The sequence below is a fragment of the Physeter macrocephalus genome, chromosome 6 (assembly GCF_002837175.3).
Source record: "Physeter macrocephalus isolate SW-GA chromosome 6, ASM283717v5, whole genome shotgun sequence".
NCBI lineage: Eukaryota > Metazoa > Chordata > Mammalia > Artiodactyla > Physeteridae > Physeter > Physeter macrocephalus.
The window spans coordinates 84,678,655-84,683,697 of NC_041219.1; the positions used below are offsets into that span (position 1 = coordinate 84,678,655).

The window sequence follows — 5,043 nt, forward strand, 5'->3', positions numbered from 1 at the left end:
ATTTTAATATTCCTAATTTCATTCATGGATATAACCTTATCTTGAGGTTGGGGGAGGTAGTTATACTGCTATTTGTTTCCTGTCTTAACTACAGTGTGTAGTTCCCAGACCCCCTCACATCTGAAGACTTCAGTTGCTCCCCTTCTCCCTGGCAAATAGTTGGGGAATAAGAGGTTAGCAAAAGTGGGGGAAACAGAGGAGGGCTTCTCTTAGGGCTGGATTGCCTCATGTTTCTGCCTTAGCTGTCCTTCAGTTACTGCATTTGTCCCTGAAAGACCCAACTGTTTCACTCTGCATTATGACACACAGGTCCTTTGAAACCTGCCCTTTCCAGTTACATTTCTAATAGTGCAGTGATGAAGAGCAGTCTTCGAAGATAAACTGTCTCAGTTCAAAATCTGGGACTTTGGTGCCTCAGGGCTCCTAATCTTACAAAATGAGCATAACAGTAATACCTATTGTTTTGAGGAGTAAACGGAAATAATAGATGTAGAATGCTACATATTCTATATACATACATACATAACACAAATATTAGCCATTATTTCCTCCTGGCTGTCATTGTCTCCTGCCTCCAACTTGAAAACCTGGAACTTGCTGATTCTTGAAGGAAAGGAGAAGTTCTTACCTCTATGACCTTTCTGGAATCTCCATTCTTGCCTTTCTGATGAACTCCTACTTATATTCTTCAAGGTTAACTGAAATTTCACTTTTAGCTTCTCTGTAGCTTACTCAATCTCTCTTATGTCTAGGAACTAATTGCTCCTTCTCGTGTTTCCACAGCACATTGAACACCTCTCTATTATAGCACTTACATTATACTATAATTTTTTTGTTTCCTACCGCAGTTCCTGTCACACAGTAAATATTTAATGGTTGAATTCTATCAATGTAAGACTACAATGCTTCTTTGAGGGTTGGTCAAGAAACGATGCAAATACATGTAATTAGTAGCTAGATTGATTCTGCCTAGAATGGTCAGTGTGGGGAGGTTGCAAATTTTTTTTTTAACATCTTTATTGGAGTATAATTGCTTTACAATGGTGTGTTAGTTTCTGCTTTATAACAAAGTGAATCAGCTATACATATACATATATCCCCATATCTCCTCCCTCTTGCGACTCCCTCCCACCCTCCCTATCCCACCCCTCTATGTGGTCACAAAGCACAGAGCTGATCTCCGTGTGCTATGTGGCTGCTTCCCACTAGCTATCGGTTTTACATTTGGTAGTGTATATATGTCCATGCCACTCTCTCACTTCGTCAGGGAGGTTGCAAATTTAAGATGACTTTTTAAAAAAGAACTGTAGGTTAGAGGGTGGTGGCGGGAAGAAGTGATTTTAAATAAGATGTACTTAAACCTACTTTATTTAGAGTTAAATTTTTACATCTGGAAAAAATGGACATTTACCTACCACATGATCTTTATCCATTTATACCACAAATATTTACTGCATATATGCTGTTTTGGGAGCAGGAGTCACTGTCCTAAGTGAAAGGCTACTTTGAAAGTGCTCTGTAAACTTAAATTACAGTTATTAGTATTATGTTTAAATCAAGGGTGAATCTGACAGGCTGGATGGGCTTCAGGTGAACTGAGGGTCGCAGTGGATCTGCATTGGCGGCTGAAGACACAGGTAACGCGGAGGCGACAGACCGAGCGCCTGTGTTGGACAAGACAGCGTGTGCGTGCGGACTGGGAAGGTGCGTGAGTAGGCAAGGGGCGTCTGTAGGCGTGGAGACAGGCACACAGGAAGCAGGGACGCTCCGGGCGCAAGACGCCATGACGATTACGCCGGACGTGGTGACGTAGCGCGCAGGCCGCAGCGGGGGGCGGACTCTGGGCCTTTCTTCCCCTTCTGATTTTCCCCCTCCCCCCTTTTCTCCCTTTCCGGGTTTGGTTCCCCCCTTTTCTCCCCCTCTCCCCCCTCCTTCCCAAGCCCCTTTCCCCTCCCCCGCCCCAGTCCCCCCTACTCCCCCGCCCTGGGCCCCGGGGAAACCCCGGCCTAGAAGAGTCCGCCCCCAGAAGCGCGCCGCCGCCGGCCGTCGGGGCCGAGCCGCAGCCGAGCGGCCGTGAGCCCGGGCGGCGGGCGGAGACGCGGGCACCCTCCCGGCTACGGCCCGCGTGAGGTGAGGCCACCTCCCGGCCAAGGGGGCGGGCAGCGCGGGCGGCCCGTGGGGAGGGGGCGTGGCGGCCGCGCGAACTGCCGGGCGGGCGGAGGCCCCCTGTCTGGGTCCCCGTGCTGGCACTTCCCGGACCCGCGGGCGGTGGGTCAGGGCCCGAGCATCCCGTGAAGGACGGCCCCGAGGCCAGAGACGCCCCAAGTGTGCTCGGGGAGCTCAGGCGAGAAGCGAGGGGCGCGGGGCGGAGGGTGTGGGGCTGGCGCCACCTGTGGCCTGTACGGTGGGACGTAAAAACTGTTGCGCCGTTGTGGTGCTCGGGGGTGACTGGCTCCATGTGTTTCTTGGCTCTCCGTTTTCCTTTGAGCCTTGGAAAAATGGGAGGGAAAGGTGTTGGAATGTTTCAGATTATGCTGGTGTCCGAGTTCATTACAGGGACAGAGATTTGAGTTGGAACGTACAGGGAGATGGTTCTGGAGCTTAAAAGTTGGGCCTACGCTAAGCTCGTAACTAACTCTTCAGGCTCTGAAAACTCTTCTTGATTTCGGTTACCTGTGGAACCCAAAATTTCAACGTTTGTGACCATTAGCCTAGTAAGTCCTCAGAATATTTATTCACTCAAAGTGAATTGTTCTTGGATAATGATGAGAAATGATCGAATAACAGTCCCAGACGTTCATTAAATCAAAGAGAGGTGTGGGAAAATTTAAATTCAGCTCTCAGTTGAATGAATGTCCTTTTATTTATATATTTTCAAATAGACTTAACCAAAATTGGGAAGCCTGAGCCCTGTCTATGTTGGTAGGCAGCATGGAGACTGGGGAGGAGGGAGGTGACAGGTTCCACTTCAGGAATGTCACACATTCCTTGCCTTTTTATTGTACTTTTGGATAGTCAAATTGGCACTTGAATCAGTTGTTTGTGGCTCCTTTCTTCCTAGTGCCTTTTTTTTTTTTTTCACTTCTCGTTTTATTTCTCCTATTTTTTTCCCCCCTTTTTAGAGTCTGGGACATCAAGACTAAAACGGCTTAAGTAGTGGTGGAAAGTGGTAGTAGTTAGTCCATTCAGTTCATTTTTAGTTGTATTTTTCCTCCCTGTTGCAGTTCTCCACAGAGTTGAGAGAACAGAGAATCTTTCTTGAAGGTCTGATGAACTTTCAGTGAAAGTTGTATTTCAGAGTTTAAGTTCCAGTTTCGTGTCCACTCTAGGATCTACACTGTAGATCTTCAATTTAAAACAAAAATTTAAAAACTTGCACATATAAGAATAGGGTGCCTGATTTTTTTTAATTGAAAGAAGTCTGAAGAGGAGTTGGTTACCTTCCTCTATCAGAATAAAAATCAGAGACTTTACAGCCGTCTTTAAAGTCCAAGATATGTAGCAACCTCCCCGCCCCACCCCCCAGACATATTCACTGGTCTCCTCTCTGTTCCTTGAGCACATCAGGTACACTTCTGCCTCAGCACCTGGCACTTGGATCTTCATGGATCACCTTTTCTGTGTAAAGCTGCATAGCCTTGTACCCTAACCTTCAGGGCTTTACTCAGATGTCACTCTAACAGTGACATTTCCTCAGCTATCTAAATTCCAAAACCATTCCTCCACATATATTTACATAACTTCCTATCCCATTTTGCTTTATTTTCCTCCTTACCCTTTATCAACCTATAACATGCTATACATATTTAGTCTCCCGCATTAGAGTGTAAGTTTCATGAGGTTTAGATGGTCTTGTTTTGTTAGTTGCTGTATCCTCAGCCCTTAGTATAGCCCTTGATATGCAGTAGGTGCTCAACAAATTTATTGATTGAATAGGTAAAGAAGAGTTTTTTTTTTAAAGATTTATTTATTTTATTTTTATTTTTGGCTGTGTCGGGTCTTAGTTGCGGCACGGGGGGATCTTCGTTGAGGCATGCGGGCTCTTGGTTGTGGTGTGTGGGCTTCTCTCTAGTTGTGGCGTGTGCGCTCCAGGGTGCGTGGGCTCTGTAGTTGTGGTGCACAGCTTCCAGAGCGCGTGGGCTCTAGTTGAGGTGGCACACAGGGTTAGTTGCCCCGTGGCATGTGGGATCTTAGTTCCCTGACCAGGGATCAAACCCGCATTCCCTGTGTTGTAAGGCAGATTCTTTACCACTGAACCACCAGGGAAGTCCCCAAGAAGAGGAGTTTTATTCTCGAACTCACTCATTGCCATAAATGAGAGACATGTATTTCCACTAGTATTTTGTAAGGTATTTACTGGAAGAACTTGAGATTTTTTTTTGGTCAGTTCTTGCCACGTTTCTGTTTTGACAGAAGTCTTGTGCTTTCAGGTCATTGAGTGAAAGCACTTTGAAGGCAGAGAGGATGGAGTGTGGTGTTGGTGGTCTCTGAGGAAGATTATCTCAGATTTCATGTGGCTAGAATTTTTACTGTTTCAGGCTTCTTGCCTTTAGGTTTGTTCACATCCCTGATGAGACAAACATCACCATCCTTACCTCTTTGGCCCCAGAGAACTGAGTAGGCTGGTTCCACTTTGAATTTTTCAGTGCACTGAAGATGTTAGTATTTATGGTCTGGGCTGTATGGGTTAGATTTTTTTCCCCCCCATTCATGTGGAGACAGTTGAGCTTGAAAACTTGTAAGAATAGCTTTCTTTAACAATGGTGGAGTGTTCGGTTTTGGGGAACATCTGATTCTTTTTTCTACAAATCCATTTGTGGGGTCATTTTTAGCAACTAAATTATATTGTCTGAGGGTAAAAGGAGCAGGCCCCCTGAGTTGTGTGGTTTATCCCTCATTTATTTTTTCCTTTCTCACTTTTTTTTTTTTTTTTTTTTGGTGGTATGCGGGCCTTCCTCTGCCGCGGCCTCTCCCGCCGGGGAGCACAGGCTCCGGACGCGCAGGCCCAGCGGCCACGGCCCACGGGCCCAGCCGCTCCGCGGC

At 46.4% G+C, this 5,043-nt stretch overlaps 1 protein-coding gene across 1 annotated transcript in view; it reads left to right on the forward strand.

Annotated features, from left to right (window-relative positions):
• Positions 1 to 2,032: 2,032 nt before the first annotated feature.
• Positions 2,033 to 5,043, forward strand: part of R3HDM2 (R3H domain containing 2) — a 169,321-nt gene continuing 166,310 nt past the window's right edge. The window contains exon 1 of the mRNA XM_028491204.2: positions 2,033 to 2,130. The gene's annotated coding sequence lies outside the window, so the exon portion shown is untranslated. The remainder of the gene's footprint in view (positions 2,131 to 5,043) is intronic.